Source organism: Camelus bactrianus, chromosome 26 (assembly GCF_048773025.1).
Source record: "Camelus bactrianus isolate YW-2024 breed Bactrian camel chromosome 26, ASM4877302v1, whole genome shotgun sequence".
NCBI lineage: Eukaryota > Metazoa > Chordata > Mammalia > Artiodactyla > Camelidae > Camelus > Camelus bactrianus.
This window is the reverse complement of record NC_133564.1, coordinates 12,930,878-12,950,212: the sequence shown is the minus strand read 5'-3', so window position 1 is coordinate 12,950,212 and position 19,335 is coordinate 12,930,878. Positions and strand designations below refer to the sequence as shown.

The window sequence follows — 19,335 nt, the reverse complement described above, 5'->3', positions numbered from 1 at the left end:
ATCTGGAGAAAAAAAAAAAACCAGCTAAAACAGATAGGTATTTAGAAATCCTTTGTGTGTTCTTTGTGAGCACAATATTAATTGTACCTAACCCCATATGCTACAAAAGGTAATAGGACCATTGGATGAGGATTAATGCACAGTGACAATGCTGCCTGCCAAGGTTCCCACATCCAGAAATGAGGAAGTGAGACAGTAGATCACTATGACTCAGAGCCTCTGAAATTCCAAGTGATCGGACAGATTTTCCCACCAATGTATCCATCATCTTCCTTAGTGGAACATAAGCTTTTTATTAAAGTATAGTGCTTATAACTGATGCACCGCCAGCCATGGGCATCCTTAAAAGCAATTATTTTAGTTCTCTCTACAGTGAATGTAGTGTTCCAAAGGCTACAGGAGAGTTCCCTTCACCCCTCCCTGCCCCTTAGGGACCTGAGGGTCATATTTGCGATGCCTTTCTAGAAATTGAGAAAAGGACATTTCATATTTGAAGTAAATTACCTGTTATAGAAATTAATGTTTTTTATATTTAAACACTTCCTAAGGCAAAATAATTTCATGCTGTAAAGCCATTTAAAAGCTTAATTATAAGGGTAGTTACGTTTTATTTTCCTGAATTTTCTCTTATGAAAATATATATTTTTTTCACTAAGTGAGAAATACCAGTTATAAATATTCAAATTGGCCAAACTAAATTTATAAATTTTAGAAAAAAATTACATAAGTAGAAAATGAGACAGCAGTTGTAAATACCTTAATTTAATATTGTCTATTTTATAGTGTTGTAAATAAAACATCACTGAAAAAATTAGAAAGGACAGTGACTTTTGTTTCCTTCCACATATGATATTAAGCCAGTATGATTTATTTTCTTGCCAAAATAAATAAAAATGTAAGGTGAAAGTTATAGAATATAAAGTAAAATTATATTGGACCTTCTCAGTGACAAAATTTTGACATATATTGTCTTTTATTTCCTTTTATGAATATTTGTCTCTTTTGATCTAATGTCCAGGAAGTGTCTTCAAATTTACTTTCTAACTCTTAAAAAAAAGATACGATATGAATTATATAATATGATACGAACATTACATATATATATATTAAAACAATAAATATAATTAACAGAAATAACCATATTATATATATTATAATGGCTTTACAGCATGAATTTATTTTGCCTCAGAAGGTATTTAAATACATAATCTCTATATATGGTATATATATGTAATTATGTTACATATAATATATATAAATAACATAATATAATATAATATGATACAAAGCTGGACTTAAAAGAATGAAAGGTAGTGTGATAAACTGAGAACTCCCTCTTTCATGATGCCAGATCCCTGAAAAAGCTGCTTCCCAGGAGAGTAATTACTGACAGTAAATTTTATCTGATCTGTGGAGATTACAAGTAAGCCCATCCCTCTACCTGGGACTCTCAGTTGAGACAAGAAAATATTATTTGTGAGAAACAAAAGCCCTAAGACTCTATCTCACATCGATGTAGAGTCGAACTTATAATATCTGAGTCAATTATGAATGTTCAAGTCCACAAATTAATACACTTTTTTTTTCCAAAATAGAAAAAATAGTTACAGGGAAAAGGAAAAACACACTTGCTGTGTGGAACTGGGTCTACAACTCAGTAAGCAACGGTATCTGAAGAAAAGAAGCACTGAGATATTAAATAATATACATTTCAAAGTAATAAAGAAGTCAACGTACAAGAAAAAAGAACCCAAGAAACAATAGAATAAGGATATTTTCTGAATTTCAGAAGAGGAGAATGAAAGAATGTTGAGACACAGTATTCAAAATAACTGTGTCGATAATTTTCCAGCATAGATAGAGTTTACAACTCTCTGAATAAACTCAACAGGGTGAAGACTGTAAAATCATATCTTCAAGATGCTGAGAAAGCATAATTCTTATCCTAGAATTCAATAGCCAGCTAAGTCGTCATTCAAGAGGGAGTTTGGAAAATAATACTGCGTATGTGGAGGTTGAGGGACAAAGACTGAGAATGTACATTTTATTGAAGCCAATTTGAAGGAAACAAATAACGATTCCATACTCTCAGTCTTTCCTTTTGTTTTTCCCACCATATATCTTTAGTAAGAAGGAAACTGAATTCAAAAAGGAACTGTTGAGATTGAAGAGGCAATTTTTAGCAAATGCTGGTATGCATGTTTGTTAAGCTGAATAATCATTGACTGAGAATGACTAAAGTCTAGGTTGGAGAAGAGGATAAAAATACAGTAAAACTAAAGCATTGGGTAATAAAATCATAACTCATAATAGTTTTTACAGAGATACATAGATATAGTAATAACTAATTTTTGCACACTTCTTAAGGAGGGCAGTTTTTTTTAATGAAACTTAAAATTTATTAACTTAAGTTTATCTTTTATGATTTAAAAATACCTATTAAAATATCAAGAAAAATTTGTTAGCAGAAGAAATACAATTAAAAAAAAAAACAATAGAAAACGAAGAAGAGATAAAAGCAAAGACATGAAAATTAAGGCAACATAAAAATGCATCATTAATCATAATAGATATAAATTGATTTAATGTATTTTGAAAAAATGAGATGCTAGTAGTATAGAATTAAAAATAAAATCTACTTATTCTTTATAAAAAAATACACATTTATCATTGTAACTCAGAAACCTGAACTTAAAAAGATGGAAAATTTAGTCCATGAAACACTTATAAATGAAGTAAGTGTTATATTAATATCAGACAAAAGGAAATTAATGCAAAACATGTTATTATAGACGGTTAGTCACTATATAATGATAAAAGGAACAATTTACTGGAAGACATAAAAATGCTTAGTTTTTATACTCTGAGAAATCATATCCTCAAATCATACAAAGCAAACATCGACAGAATTTTTTAAATGGGTAAATCCTTACAGTGGGATAGTTTTAACACAAATAGATCAAATAGAACAAGCATAATTTAAAATTTGAAAACGTAAAATGAATAAGCTTTATTTGGTAAACATATACAGATCCCTGTAGCTCAAAAGAGACAATAAGCATTCGCTCTAAGGATCCATCAGAAAGGAAATTGAATTTGCCCTGTGTATGTCACAAAGCCAAAGTTGAAAAAATATGAATGAATCAATACCTTACTGACCACATATTCAGCCCAAACAAGTATAATCAGAACTCAGTAACAAAAACAAGCCTCATTTAAAAATACAGACTTTGGCAACTTAAAAATACAGTTCACCTTTATTATTCGTAGATTCCCTATTTGCAGATTAGCCTACTTCCTGAAATGTATTTGCAACCACCAAATCGATACTTGCCCTGCTTCCTACCTAATGCGCACGTTCCCATCTGAGGTCAAACAGGGTGAGCACGGCTTTCCTGTTTTAGCTCTCCTATGGGAAAGAAGTGTCCTTTTCATGGTCTATTCCGTGCCACACTTTTTGCATTGTTGTATTTTTTTGTTGGTGGTCACGCATTAAAATGCTCCCGAGCATAGTCCTAATGTACTACCTAATGTCCCTGTCCACAAGACGGCTGTGATGTGCTTTATGGACAACTAAGTGTGTGAGATGAGCTTCACTCAGGTATGAGTACGAGTGATGTTAGCCATGAGTTCAACATTAGTCAGTGAATATATATACACATATGTGTGTATGTAATATGTGTCTATGTATATATATGTATATGAAAAATAAAGTGCCTTTAAATAAAACACACATTAAACAGGCTTATGATGATCAGGTCATGAAAACGTGAAATGTGAAAATGTTCTTCTGAGATGCTCAGAGGAATCTTAACTTTGTATTTTCCCTAGGGGCTATAACTTAGTATTTTCTAAATCAGTGTTCATAGCAAAGTTATAGAACATAACTTCTGCAAATAAAGAGACTCAGCTGCACATTTCCAAATAATTAGAAGCCCAAAGAAACAATTTTGTTTGGAATGATAGAATACTGTACGCTGTCTGGGAATGATGAAAACATCAAGAGCTGTGCTTTGATTTCCATACACAGTATTCCCGTCGCGTTTTCAATGGGATAACTGATGTAGTGTCATCACTTAGCAGACTTAATTATTTTCCTAAAATGGAATTATGTCCTCTCTATTGCACAGTTCATGAAGTCATTAATTTGATTAATTTCTTCCAACACCAGAAATTTTGGATGCAGATTTATTTTTGCATCGCTTTTGTCACCATCTCTCTTGAATTGTCCTGGTAGTTATCACAAACAGTTTTTGTTTAAGCACCAAGAATAGATTATATTAAAAGCTACGTTAGAATGATTAACAGTGAAAATGTAATAGATCAGTATCCCATTGAGAGGATCAATCACTCCAGCCATCACAGTGCCTACTGATTCAGAGGCATGAGGAATCCAAAGTGCCGTGCAGCAATCTTAATTTCTATTTCAGTGGAATTATTGTTATGTCTCCTGGTAGGTGCATTTCTCCCTTTGGGACTAAGACCTCTAGGCCAGCAAACCATAATAAGGTCATGGAAGCAGGGAGCAGAAATTTCGCTTGTGGGTTGCTAGGGATGGTAGCAGTACTCCCATTTCCGTCTCTTGGTTCTTTGACCCATGAATCCTGCCGTGAGAGAAACAGCATCACATGCAGGATGCTGATCCAGAGCACATACAGCCTTCTGTAAAACCTCATCTCAGTTCTGCAAGGTGTTGCCACCTAGCTGGCACTGTAACTGAGTCTTCAAGAGACCATTCCAAACTTCTATCGAGTCAGCTGCTTCAGGATTGTGGGGAACATGGTATGACCAATGAATCCCATTAGCACAGGCCTGTAGTCATCATGCTGGGTTTTTTTGTTTTTTATTTTTTGGTTGTTTTTTTTTTTGCTGTGAAGAAAGTTCCTTGATCAGAAGCAATGCTGTGGGGAATAGCATGATGGCCAGAAAGACATTCTGTAAGTCCACAGGTGGTGATTTTGCAGAAGCATTGCTTGCAGGGAAGACAAGCTCGTAACCTGGTTGTGTCTGTTGCTGTAAGAACAACACACTGCCTCTTCCACGATGGAAGTGGGCCGAGGTGGTCAGCTTACTGCAGAGAGCCGGCTGATCACCCTGAGGGTTAGTGCCTTATCAGGGACTCCCTGCTTTTCCCACTGGTGACATTTCTCTTCACCACAGTCCTTCAGGGCTGTGAGAGGAAGGGTCTGTAGTGTTGCAGCTGTTCACTTTCAGGTGCTGCCTGCATATCACTCAGAACCATCTGCAAATCAAACCCGAGTCATGCTGCCTTCTGTCGGCGGATTGTAGTGAACTCCCCGTGAGGTCATGGCTGCGGACCGGGAGAGGGAAGGAAGCATGGCAGGAGTCAGGCCCACGGTATTCGGGCTACTTCTACGTGTACGTTACTGTCAGGACTGGCTCTGGCCCAGGCAGGTATACACTGCTTACATTTGATGACAGAGGGCTGCTTGCAGGCCCAGCTTTACTGCTTTGTGGCTCACACAACTTCTAGCTCATGATGCACACCCACGAATTAACCCATAGGTTAATTTGGTAGCCCTTGGTCAAGTGTGTAGCCTCTACTCGTGCCCAGAACCAAGCCAAGAGCAGTTTCTCAAAAGGAGAGTAGTAATCCCCAGAGGATGGCAGGGCTTTGCTCTGAGATCCTAGGGGTCTGAGCTGTGGTGCATCCATAGGGACCAGCAACGTCCCTAACTGCCATGGGCCCTTCAAAGCGCTGTTGAATTTGCTGGGCCACGTGGCCCTGGTGACAGAGCAGCTCACACTAAGGCCTGGCCCTGCTGCAGAGCGTATTCAGGCCTGGGCCCCACCTAAAACCAGCAGCTGTTGAGCTCACTCAGTGAATGGGCTGGAGGAACACACCCAAGTGAGGATCCTGTTGCCTCTAAAAGCCCACCAGGCATTGTGCCTTGTTTTTCGTTTTAACAATAGTCGGATTCAACAACGTACCATTCATGTTAGAGGGGAAATGTCCACATGCCCCATACCACTGGGCCTCTATAAATTTCACAAGAGTAGAAGGCCCCTGAGTTTTTCTGTGGTTCATTTCTCACCCTCTAATAAGCAAATGCCTTACCAATAAGTCTAGAGCAGTGGTTATTTCTTGCTGATTAAGTCCAATCAGCATAAATTCATAGATGGGATGGACAAGTGTGATACCTGATGGAAGGGAAAGAAGAAAAAGATCTCTGCAAACTAAGTTACAGCGTAGGGTGGGAGAGCTGATACGCCCCGAGGTAGGACAGCGAAGGTCTTGCCAGCTGAAAGCAAACTACTTCTAGTGGTCTTTACTAATAGGTATTGAGAAAAAAATACACATGTATCTGCCAGACCAATAGCTTTATTCCAGGTTCCGGAGAATGTGTTAGTTTGCTCAAGCAGTGAAAACTGCATTTGGTTCAGCAGCTGCACCTGGAATCACCACCTAGTTACGTTTATGATGATCTCCTGTCATTCTCCAAGGTCCATCTGTTTTCTGAATAGTCCAGATAAGCAAGTTAAATGAGGATGTGGTGAAAATCAGCACGCCTGCATCCATCAAGTCCTTGACGGTGGCACTAACTTCTGCAGTCCCTCCAGGAATGCAGTATGGCTTTCGGTTTACTGTTTCCTAGATAGAGACAGTTCTAATAACTTCCACATGGACTTTCTCACCATAACAGCCCTCACTTTATAGGTCAGGGAATTAATATCGGAATCTGCCAGCTGCTGAGTGTATCTGTCCTAATTATGCATTTCAGAACTGGGGAAATAGCCATAGGTTGGGTTCATTGACCAGCTGGTCCCACCGTGTGATGGACCTGACCTAAACCTCCATTGATCACCCGACCTCCGTAAGCCCCTCCTCGGAGGAAGCACAATGATCCTTGGAGTCTCTTGGAATCAGTATCCCTGCAGAGCCACTGTCCAGTGGTCCCCAAAGGCCTGGTTACTTTCTTTTCCTCAGTGCACAGTTACTCTGAAAAAAGGCTGTGGATCCTGTTGGGAAAGGATAAAAGATGACCAGGATGCATTTTGGGCAGTGTACTGGGGTCCTTTCCACCTCTCCTGGAGACACCTGGCCTCTCCTTCGTTCAAGGAATTCTGGGTCTATAAAATTCTGACTCACTTTTTATGATTCAGATTAGACTTGTGTTCACTTAGAACAGTTTCACTTAATTCTTAAAGGAATTTTGTAGGCTTCTTAGTATTTTACCTCTGTCTGTCTGCCTATCTATCTATCTGTCTCCTTTTTGTTCTGTTCTCTGGAAAACCCAGACTAATACAAATAGATTTTGGTACCAGCAATATTTTTTGGAGTACCTCCTTTTTTTTACTTTTTTTTTTCTGTGATCATAGTTTATTTAAATGAGTTTGCTCTTCTTACAATGTTGATAAATAATTGCTCATGTACTTCAACAGAGCGTTAAGAAAATATACATATATATTTAGTTAAACAAAATAGATAATATAGGTATAAAATGAGACAGAGGGAGAAAATAGCTTGGATTCTGGAGTAGCATACATTTTTCAGTGCCCACAGTATCATCATAACTAACATATACAACGATACTAGAATTGTACTGAATGCTAGAATTTAATGGATAATATTTTTATAGGGTATTGTAGAAGTAAAGACAATTATGACCAAGAAGTTGCATGAGAATATGTACAGAAGTGGGAAATAGTTAAGGATGTGTAAGAATAAAGTGCGAATTATTCTGTGTATAACAAAGGGCAGAAGTAGATTGGATGAAGAATAGAGAGCTTTACCTAAGGAGGGCAGAAACTCGCAGGAGATGCAGATCTCTTGAAATAAATGGGAAAGTATCCAAGGGACACTCATAAACTGAATGTTAGGGGGGAAAAAGTAATAGTCTAAGTAAGTTTCATAAGTTTTTAAATAGGAATGTTTTAGGTGCTGATCAACAATGTCCCAGAGGAAAAAGGAATGAGGCTGGTGCAAACACTGTCCTATGAAATGAGGGGAGAGTTGCTAGGAAAGTGGTGGTTATGATGTTTCATTAAGTGAGGAAATTAAATGAACGTTTCAAGGAAAGAGTTTGAAGATGTATGATAGTTTGCACCTGCTGAAACAGGTACTGAAAGAACTAAAGGAAAAAGCAGAGAGGAGGGTGGAGAGGGGGATCCCAGTAAGACGGTTCTGCACTAAGTAGAGACATAAGGTTTGCATTACAGTTGACAAGTGCACAACAGGGATAAAGACAATGGGTAAGTTGAAAATAAGGGCCAACAATAATGACACATGTAGAGCGCCTACGTGTCTGGTACCACATACGTGTCTAGGAGCTTTAGTTCCTTGGTCAGGGTGCTCCCACCAGCCATGCAGGTTTGGTGTTATCAACAACAACAAAAAACAACTGAAGCTCACAAAAGTTATTTTCTCAGAGTCACATACACAAGCAAGTGGAAGGTCAGAAGCTCCTCCCCTATGTCTCTGCCTGCAGCAGTACCTCCTTTCCAGGGGACAGAGGAGAGGAGTTTGTGGGTGACCCAGCCAGAGTGGGTTCTGACTGTGAAGGCGATTATTTTCTATTTTGAACCACTAATACGTTTTTTAGAATACATTTAAAAAGTTTTATCCAACCATTTGGAATAAATCAACCTAATTTAAGACTATGTAATTACTGGACAAATAGGTCTGTAATATATTTATCTTGTCTCTTGTGAAAAAAAACTTCCGAAGGTGATAGTCATCCCTCATGTTTTTCTTTTGTTGTTACTTTTAACAATATTATAATTATTTTTTTATCCTTCACTTGTTTTCCATAATAATATTTGTGACCCAAACAATCAATGTTAATATTACATGAGATTCATTAATATTCAGCTCTGTCTTCCAATAATTAAAAAAAAATAATTTCTAGACATTTGCCAAACACAGTTACTCACGATTAAGGCAATTCTCAAAATTTGTTTTCGGTGTTAAAATGAATACAGTATTTGTAATGCCTCATCAAAAATTACTTGTGGAGAAGTGATTTTAATGCTCTAATGTGAGTCAGGGTCACCTGGAAGGTATGCTGGGCAGCAAATTGCTGGGTGCACCCTCTAATTCTGTAGTGTCTGGTTAGGGCTCAAGAATTTGCAATTCTAACAGGTTTTCAAGGTAATGCGAATGTTGCAGATCCAGTAACTCCATGTTGAAGATTGCTGTCTTAGAGGACCACTGTTCATATATTTGGAGTCAGTACAATCTAAAACCAGTTTAAGAACTTATCCTTTTTAACCTGAGGTCCATTTTCAGCTTCTCGACTGAGACTCAAGCTTTAGTCTCAATAAACATGGTTGTTGCTTACACAGAGGCTTTCAGCTGTTAACAGAACCACTCTAATGTATTTGGATGGCTTTGTGACAGCTAACAATTTGATTGAACCGTTTGAATAGACCTTTGGGTTAAGTGGGCAGCCTGTTTAACACATCAAGGGCACAACCTTTTTGTGGCGAGAGCCTCCTTTCCAGCAAGATTCAGATACAACCAGCAGCCAAATTTCTCATTTCTTTGTAAAACTTCACTAGCCAATCTTTATTGCAGGGATAAGCTTTTAGTTCCAAATTGCAATTTTCAAGCTGTCAAAGGCGATGTACACTTTACGGGCATTCTGGGATTGTAGTAAAATAGACTGTGCTCTGTGCGCTTGCTTGCTATATTAGCAACACCCTGGTCTTTGTTTTTATAAAACGGTGGTATAAAGAACTTGTTCGAGAAAAAAAATGGCAAAACACATTTAACAACCACGAGAGGTCAGGATATGTGAGAGCCCCTAGGGATACACGATATGATCAGGACCTCCTCAGAGTTTATCACTTATGCCAAGAGCATCACCTCTTTAATTCATATTCGAGGTCATCATCTATGTTGATAACGCAGCTTGGACATAATAGCTTTCACTGTCTTTTGAAAGTATGTATGGAAACTCCAAAAACCTTAAAAATCAGATGGCCTTCCACTCTCAAAACCCTCAAAAGTCTATTCCTACAAGAATCTGTCATCCTTTGTTTTCATTAATATCATACTAGAAGATAAGCAGAAAGAAAAAACCTTTTTTAACGCTACACCTATTTAATGTAGGGACAGTATATGGGTTTTACCGGCTGGAAGATGAGTAAAAGCTTCACTCAAGGTGAGTTTAAAGAAGGAGTTCAGCCTGGCTTTATGAATTTGGAGCTCAGAGCAACAGGTTCAGTCAGGGGCCTGTAAATCTCCCAAGACAAAGACCATTGCGGATGTGAATAAATTAAGACACAGCACTGCAGCGAGCCTGCTCTGGCTTTTTCCTCCACCACCACCCCCGACTGGTGGTTAGTCTTACGACAGGCAGGCCAACTAGGGGAATAGTAAAGGTGTCTTCATCTTGGCTGTGTCTCAAGATTTTGTTTGCTTTGAATGAGCCTCTCCTTTCAAAAGGCCTCCACAAGATTTCTGGATGCGTGCTTGCAAATTCCCTGGGTCTGGGGATCATGAAGAAGAACAGCTGGAAACTTTCCTGCTCAGAGTTTGCACAGGCCTAGGGGTGGAGAGGGGAGAGGGGGAGGAGGGGCGCACACTCATGGCCGCCTTGCCAGGCCTTCTGCTGCACCCCCTCCCACTGCTGTACCTCCAGCACTCATGCCCTCCCACTGTCCTTCCTGAATCCTCTAGGGCTCTGTAAGTGTGCCTGTAGACATAACTTTTTCAAGCACAAGTACCCCACACTCTCAGGCCATTCTCATGACCTGGAAACCACAGACAGAATTGAGATCAATTAAAATGAAAGAGGCAATAAAACTTACAGGTTTTCAGAGAAAGGAGGGAAGGTCACTTTTGGACCTGTTATTAAGGGTCAGAGTGGAGATTTCCAGGAAACAGTTGTGTACATGTGATTGGAGCGTGGGAGAGGGGTCCCAGATGGATATATGAATTTGGGAATGGACAAGATATAGGTGACACTGTTTGCCATGGGATAGGATGGATGAAGGCTCTAAGGGGGGAGTGTAGAAGGAGAGGGAAGAGCAAAGTTTGAGCCCAGGGCACTTCAATGTTTAGAAATCAGGGAGAAGGGAAGGAACCAGCAAGAGAATCAGAGGGAGGCTAGGAACAGGCGTCTCTGTATCTGTGCTTGACTCTGTCACAGTCTGTTCTTAACAGTCAGAAGCGTCCTTGTAAAAGGTAACCCCAATCCAGGTACTTGTGTGCTCCTCCTCCTTAACGGCTTGCCCTTTGCGCAGAGTAAAAGTCAAAACAACACTGATGGTCTGCAGGCCATCGTTTCCTATGGACCCCACTGCCCCTCTGCCCTGCCATCACCTTGGCTTCCCCAGTGTTCCTTCAGCTTCTCAGTTATACTTGATATTAGTGCCTTTCTTCTAGATTTTTCCTCCTCTGCCTGAACAGCTATCTTCCCAGGTGCCTGCTTGGCTACTTCTACCTTCTTCTGTTCTTTGCTCAAGTCTCACTGTCTCAAAATGGTCTGCTCTGACCTCCCTCTTTAATACTGCAGGTTGCCTCCCACCCATCCATCCATCACGCCAACCTCCCTGTCATCTTCTGCTCCATTTTACCGTTGAACTTAATCACCTCTTACCATGCTACATGCTTTATCTGTTTATTACGTTTATTGTTTGTTATTTGTCTTTCCTTGTAAAAATGTAGGCCCTGTGGGACAGAAGGAATTTGTCTTTCTGTACATTGATGTGATTACCATCAGTGCCTTGAAAAGTTTCTGGCACCAAGTAGTAATTGAATTAGGGAACTTTGGAACTCATTTTAAATCATATTTTTTCAGTTTCATTCTCGTAGAAGTGGCAACATTGGGTGACAATCTATAATAAGATAATATATGGGAAATAGATAAAAGTGCTTGATCCAGAGTTAGCATTCAGTACATGTTAATTTTCTTTCTTCTCCCTATTTCCTGCTTTAGGGAAAATATCTCTGAGTGTAATACTATATAACAGAATGTAATATTTTACTACATATAACCTTCTGGTCACTTTTATTCTTTAGGTCATTTATTGTAATTCAATATCATCTCTTCAGACAGGCGTTTTGTGACCTAAGGTTATGCACAGACACACACACCCTACACTGATATTACACCACCGTCTTCCTAGTGCATACAGTTTTTATTCATCATTCTACCTAGAACTGTACCTTGCACAAAATCTGCTGTGATCAAACTAATGTTGAAATTTAGCCATGACTTATGTGTCTATGGGGAAATCATATTCTTTCATGGTAATTCAGTAAGTTCAGATTATCTCAACATTTAAGTTTTTAGAGCAGAGGTACAGAGCATTAGCTAAATCAATAATGGATTAAGCAACCAGATGGAAGTTGGAAGAGATGCAACTTCAGATGCTGTTTACTCAGCCTGTGTCTTTACATATATTTGGGATGACTCTGAGCAACAGTACAGTCGAAACTTCTGGCTAAATCAGAGTTCTGTGAAATGTGTCTGGGGCAGTATCATACACAGAAGCATTTGCATTTCTGCGCCATTCCTACCAATTGCTGCTAACTGAATTACTGTCAGCAGACTCACCTAGAAAGTACATGTCACAACTTCAGAACTCAGGTTCTTCCCTACATTTACCAAGTCAGCGTCTCTGAATGTCTGCCCGGGGAACTGTGTGGTAAATAAACTGTGGTAATTCAGTAGCCCCTGTACTGTAAGGGAAAAGGGTAAGTAAACCCAGAGAATCCAGAGAGTTAAGAGAAATAAAACATGTTCTAAAAGTCTTGGCCTGAGCGTATGACACTTGAGGGTACGATTTCAGAGTGACGTTTTGAGAAACTCTGAATTTGGGTATCCAACCATTTATTTTAGAAGAAAACAACAAAAACACAAGAGTATTTTTGTGTATGTGTGTGTGCGTGCGGTTTTCCCTTTTGTCTGCTTTTCAAATTCACTTCATGTTAATTAATGTGAACCTGCTTTAGAAAGAATCAAAAAGTATTAATGTGATTCACAGCTTTGCTTCCAATTTCTAAAGTTAAGCTCTGTTTCTCCTTGATGTTTAATTTCCAGGTACTCTACAAAGAACAAAAATAATTCTAAAAATATTAGAATCCTGCTTTCTAGACATTGTCAGGCATGAAAGAACAAGCCAACTTTAAAATTCTATCTCTAACACAAATAATTTTAGCCATGTGGAACCCTTTTTTGAATCCTCTTTCCTTGACTAATTTGGTACAAATACCACATTTTGTAAACATGTGTTGATTTCCTTCCCAAGTTACAGGTGGTAGATCCACTATGTTCCCCATCAACAATTCCCTGATGTCTAGTCTAACAACTGTCAAAAAAATAAGTAAGATTTGTAGGTCAGACCTTGCTCGGAGCACACCTTTACTGGTTTCTCTGGCTCTCTGCTTTATTTGCACTGTATTCAAAAGAAATATCCTTTCTTTTGTTCTAATTTATGTAAAGATGCCATGACATTTTACTTAACATTTTGAAGATTTCGTCTTCTTCCCCTTTTAGAAAATCAGAACTGTGCTGATGCTTTAAAACATTTCCTAACCCGTTATGTCTATGGAGCGTTTGTTACTTGGGTGCATAAACTGAAAATGCGTTAAGCGGTAGACTTGTGATTAGTGCACTATTATGTATATGTGGTAAACTTAGCAGTTAACTACCTATTCTTAATGTTAATCAAAAAGTTCCATTAATAATGAAATGTTTCAAGTGACTAATTGTTTATTATTTATTTAAAAGGTGCTAGTTTACTGATAGCAATGTTGCAAATCTGAAATAGTTCGTCAGGCTTAAATCACAGCTGAAAGCCTCTATTCTGTTATTTTAAAAGGGGGTTAACTATTAATGCTACTCTTAAAGATACCTTAGTCTTAAAGTATTGCATGTGTTAGTACATTCTCCATTTCATTTTAATGTCAAAATTAAAATCACATAAATAAAAGTTCTGATAGAGCATTTAAACTTAGGGGGGGGGTGTGTATTTGTGCATACATATGTGTGCGTATATATGTGTATGCATATAAAACAGCAAGTTTATCTGCTTCTTTGACATTAGAATAATATCATTAGGAAGACATCAGTTAAGAAATTAAAACTCATTTGATAGTTGCCTTCAAATGGGCTGCAACATGTTGAAAATCTTCTGACTGTATTCCATATACATTCTTTGTCTAAGCTTTTTTATTTCCAATTTTCTTACTCCTCTTGACCTAGTTGACAAATGCTTTCTTTTCACTTCAGAATAAGTTATTAGCTGATAAAAAAAAAAAAAACAAAGTTTCTACATTACAGGATTAGGCAAAATTTTATGCAAGATTAATTGTGGCTATTGTCATCAAATATCACAGGTGACAAGTCCCAGAGGTGGCTCTCTGAATTTAATGAGAAGAGCGTTTCAGTCTTTTATTGCAATTCATCATTATTCTGTTTCTTTTTAAAAATATGAGACTGTCCTTATTGTTTTACTGTGTCTGGGTTTGGTAGGGAGGAGAAATTATTTTTGGAGTTAAAAGTTGTAATGATAGAAATCAAGAATGTTTTCTACATAACGCAAATGTGTCTGCAGGTAACTAAGATATAACTGTGTGGGCGCAATATGATGTTCTGTCCCAAACAAGGACAACCAGAAGGGGCTTCTCTACAGGAGGCATTTTTCTAGGCAGAGTCTTACACGTCAGTGCAAATCAGGTCAGGTTCCCAGCACAGCAGGGATTAATGTGCACAAACCTCGCAGGCACCAGGACACTTAGACTAGTGCAGTGTGCGTGTACGTGTGTGCTGTGTTTCTGTGTGTTACCCCACGTGGAGGGAAAGCCTTCCTCTTCCACACTTCTGTAGGTTTGTGAATCGGCTAGGTCTTGCTGGCAATGATGAAATATTCTTCCTTCAGAGTGAATGTAAGTCTTATAGAATTGTTTTCTTAAGGTAATTATAAGTAATATCGTACCATCTCCATTAGAGCAGTCCACTTGTCACACCTATTGTTCTCTGTCATTTTGTCTTTAGTTTTTTCCTTCAACAACACTGCTAATATTCATATATTATAAACACATAGCAGTGCAGCACAAAGACTGCAGTGATAGGCTTTTTTATGTTTTTAGAGGAAGAGATTATTATTAGAGGATGGGTCATGAGAAATTTGTGTCAAAAAAAGTCTCCTGTTGGGTATTTGTTGAATTATTCATAGCCTTAGCACGAAGGCATAACTGTGCTTCCTGTGTTTAGATGAATCAAAACATATTAACTGCTTATTGCTACTGTAACATGTTACCCTAAACTTAGTAGCTTCATCAATAGAGCTTTATTATCTTGCATTTAGGGAGGTCATCAATGCAAAATGTGCATCACTGGGCTAAAATCAAGGTGTCAGCAGAGATGCATTCCATCTGGAGGTTCTAGGGAAGAATCTATTTCCTTGCCTTTTCCAGATTCTAGAGGCTGCCCTCATTCCTTATCTTGTGGCTCCTTTCCGTCTTCCAGGGAAACAATGACTACTCATCTTTCTTACAACATAGTTCTGTGAATCTAACTGTTCCTCCTCCATCCTCCACATTCAGAGGGACTTTATGATTCATTGGGTGCATTCAGTTAATCCATAGTATCCAGAGTAATTTCCTTTTCTTAAGGTTAAACTATTTGCAAATGTATTCCATTTGCCACCTTAATCCCTCCTTGCCATATGAAATGGCATGTTCCCAGGTTGCTGGAACTGGGACATGGATATTTTGGGGGAGCCAATATTCTACCTCTATCACTTCAGCAAAATTAGTGCCCTCCAGACCTAGTCTTACCTATTTATTAATTTACGTGGTACCCGTTTTAAATTCAATACTATCAAGGTTTTGGCTTAGACTTAGCCATTCTGTATGTGGCTGTATGTTTCTTCTCATTTTCCAGCATCAACAAATTGTCATTGTGCTCTGAAAAAACAAAACCCCTATTAATCAAAACTGGACAGTCTTTAACAGACAACAAATGCTTGGGAGATTATTAAATGTTCTAGTTATGTTTCCTGAGAAACTATCAGGAGTCCCAAATCAGAGAGTTTGGACATTAATCCCCTTTCTCCAGCTTGTGTTTCATGACACATTCTCATTGAAATTGAATTATTCAATGCGAATCTGATCATATTGTCTCATCTTAGCAATGATCCTAGAATTTGCATGGATAACACAACTTCCAAACTTTCTGCCACATCCCTAAATTCCAGTCTACTATACTATTTGTATTTCTTGAACATGTCATGTTTTTCTAAGTTTTTGTTTTGTTTTGTTTTGTTTTTTGCTATTTTTTGGCCTTGTTCAGACCTTGTTGTTTTTTTCTGTTAAGCACATTGGTGGTGATTAATAAAATAATAGCACTATGAAGGCCCACTTTACTCATTTATTTTTGTAAAAAAGGAAATGAACTCTTTATGACTTTTACAAGTGTATTTAAGCCCACTTTAAGAATCAATAAATCAGTGAGAGCATCTCGGATAATGCTGGCCATTAATATAGCCAGAGAGCAAATATTTGAAAAAAAAAAGATAACCCAAAGTGTGCCTGCTACATGCTTCTTCCAGAATAGGTATCTTTTTCACTGAATTTTTACATTTACAGGCTTGCAAACACACTGTAAATAGAATGTTACTGTATTTCACGTTAAAATTCTTATGGAAGAATATAGACCCCTAAAAAATGCTTTCAAATGAAAGCTCATGGTTGTATTTCCCCTCCTTATCCTATAATGGCTGTGGTCAATCTCCATTCTGAGACAGCAATGTTCAGATTGCTACTTATTGGAGAACACTAAAATACATGATTGCAAAATTATTCTTGACATAATTTCATTCAGTCTTTTTTCTGAACAAAGTCTTTTGATTTAGAACTTTTACTCTTATAATAACTCTATATATTTACCTCATTATATTTAAAGTTAGGCACATTAGACCATTTGGAAGCTTTAAAGTGTATATATATATATTTGTATCATATATGTAAACACACACACACACACACACACACACACACACACACACACACACACACACACACTGTCTCTACAACAGGAGAACTTAACAATTTACTTGTTCTGCCATGACAGTACATTGTAAAATAGTGAAAGTCATAGTAACTCAGGAAAAAAAAACAAACAGAAAACAAACTTACCCAAATTAGTTGAAATCATTTTATCTTCTGAATAATTACTATGCACCAATGGAATGGTGAAGGAGTCACAAATTATTTATTGGGTTAGCTTCTTGTCTTCATTTAATATGTTTAATATTGACACTATTGGTATTAATGTCAGTTTGGGGGCTATGTCACTTAATTTTTGTGCTTCTTATCAAGGGATCCCCTGGAAATTGGGTATTTGAGGCACAATCTTTTTACTGAATAACAGAAGGGGGCCAAGGCATGGCTAGTGGCACGTACATTCTCCAGAAATTTTCTTTGGATTGCAGCTCCCTTGTCCATTTGTATTTGGTTTCCTGCCCAAAGTTGAGTTCTTGAATTAGCAATCTGAAAACAAACTGGTCTTTCTCAGGTAGGGTACTAACAGAATTACCAGATGTGAGGCCATCTCACTGATCTCTGACAGCACCAAGTGCTATATTGGTTTTCTTATTTTCCTGTCTTCAGCCTGTGAGAGTTGAGGTGACAGAAGAATGCACACTGATGATCACCATGTAAAAGGAATTCTGCCCCCAGAATCTGTTAAGAACCTGTTTTTTCCTTTATATTTGTCATCATGACAATTATAATGTAAACCATTTCCTTTCCTGGCTGCAGGACTCAAGAGATAGAAATGTCAGAAATTAATACATAACAGAGAGTTACTGTTATCAATAATCCCCAAGGAGAAGGATCTTTAAGAGTCACTCCAAACTGGCTCCTCCACTGCCCTTAGGGTCCCCTGTGTGCCTGTGACTTTTCCTTCTAGGATTTTATTACAGCTTTCATCTTTCTTATACCACATTACTCTCAAATCATGATTCCTCTTACCTGAAGCTGCACTCCTCTATGCAATTTAAGTCAATAGAGTGATTTTTAATAGTCGTTTTTAGAACAATTCGTGTTATTAATTTCATTGTGTGATACAAGGAGGATACTTAGATAAGCAGCCAACTCTTGATTTTCCTATCTTTTTCAGCAAAAATGAAAGTTATTTTTGGAAATTCTGTTATCATGTGTGACAAAGCAAATGAATATTTGGCATTGATTTTCATAAGATTTAGATAGGTTCAAACATTCAAAAACTTAGTTTGTGGAAATGTATTCAAATTAAATTAGAATTGCATCAAGGTAATTGGATATCATAAAATTATGAGATAAACTAGGAAAATATAGTATGTGTAGGTAGTTGGGGTGGAGAGATAATACTCTGCCATGCTCCTTCCAAATTTTTTTTTTGGAACATTAAAATAAAACTTTATTTAGAAAGGCTATGCTAATTTGAACAACTGCTTATACAAGCAATGACTTAAAAATGCTCTTTGTCATGTCCTCTAAGCTTTGGATTCCAATTTTTTGTGCTTTGTTCTTTCTTCAGACTTGGAAAAAAATACAACTGATTTTTCACAAAGTGGTTATTTCTTCCTTTCCCATGTTTGATGATCCTTATGATCTCTCAGATGGTTCCTTCTCAAAAATGCTTTCCTCCCCTCCCTTCCCCAGTCATCCCCAGTGTGTTTCCCTTTATAGGCCCTGGGACCAGGATAGGAGGTAAGGTGTGTGACTGTCTCTTCACTGGGATTTAAAATATGGTCTAGTGTTTTGATATAAGCTAGTATATATTACTATGCACATGAATCTGTATGTGTTGTGTACAGACAGACATAAATGTATGTACACATTAAAGTTACTTTAACAAAGTTAATTTTCAATAAAAACTAAAAATAAGTTAATTGAATGGTTACCATACTTCACATTTATCACTGATTGTGATGAAGAAGTAGCCCACATGGCTCCTTCATCAACAATCTGAAACAGCACAGTTTAATATATGGAGACAGCTACTGGGATTTCAACCATAAGGCTTGGACGAAACTAATTCCATTATAATCCAGCCTTAAGTTAACTCTGGCAACTGTAGCAGCAGCCTGTAATAATCATAACTGATTTACCCAATTGCAAAAAATAAAATCTGTTGCAAACACAGTGTGTACAGAACATGATTTCACATCCTTATCTTCACTTTAAATGTCTCCACAAAGCCTTGAAGCATGTTGAGCTGTATTTGAGTTGAAGCATTCTGTCTTTTTCCTTGATAAACAGTATCTATTTTAATCAATTCCTCTCATTATTCTTCATTTTCAAAAACCTAAACATTTTTACAACTCTTTCTAGCTTTCCCCAACTAAACAGACTAGATGTGTTTCTCACCCACG

General features: G+C 37.6%; 1 non-coding gene across 1 annotated transcript; it reads right to left on the bottom strand.

Moving 5' to 3' along the window:
* Nucleotides 1-18,570: 18,570 nt before the first annotated feature.
* On the bottom strand, nucleotides 18,571-18,700 carry LOC123616413 (small nucleolar RNA SNORD22). Its single transcript, XR_006724408.1, has one exon. It is a non-coding gene; the product is annotated as a small nucleolar RNA SNORD22 (small nucleolar RNA).
* Between the last annotated feature and the right edge of the window lie 635 nt (nucleotides 18,701-19,335).